Here is a 522-nt window from a genome sequence, read left to right on the forward strand (position 1 = left end):
GGTATTCCATACATTTTTCCATAGATTTGGGAAGTTCTCATCCACTATTTGTTTGAATAGATTCTCGATTCCCTGCTCCCTCCCCTCCTCCTCTGGAATGCCTATAATTCTAATATTACTTTTTCTGATGTAGTTAGGAATCTAGAAATGATGAAGAGGGAAGAAGAGACCTGAGCATAAAATGAAAGAGCCCGATATTGGTTTTCTGCCAATACCACCACACTATTTTGATTATTATTGTTTTTTATAAGACTCATTTCTTTTAATGCTCAGGTCTCTCCCTTCTTCCCTCTTCATCATTTCTAGATCCCTGTCTTCAACAGCACTAATTCTTTCCTCCACCTGGTTGGCTTCATTTCTAGGTTTTCTGATTGTTTCTTTTTTAAAGTTTTCATCTCTATGGTACTCTTTTTTCCATTGATTTGTTTTCTTTTTCTTTTTTTATTGCTTAAATTATTACAAAGAGTATTACATATTTCTCCTTTTTTTCCCCCGCCCTTGACAATCCCCTGGCCTCCCCTA

Source organism: Myotis brandtii, unplaced genomic scaffold (assembly GCF_000412655.1).
Source record: "Myotis brandtii unplaced genomic scaffold, ASM41265v1 scaffold654, whole genome shotgun sequence".
Taxonomy (NCBI): domain Eukaryota; kingdom Metazoa; phylum Chordata; class Mammalia; order Chiroptera; family Vespertilionidae; genus Myotis; species Myotis brandtii.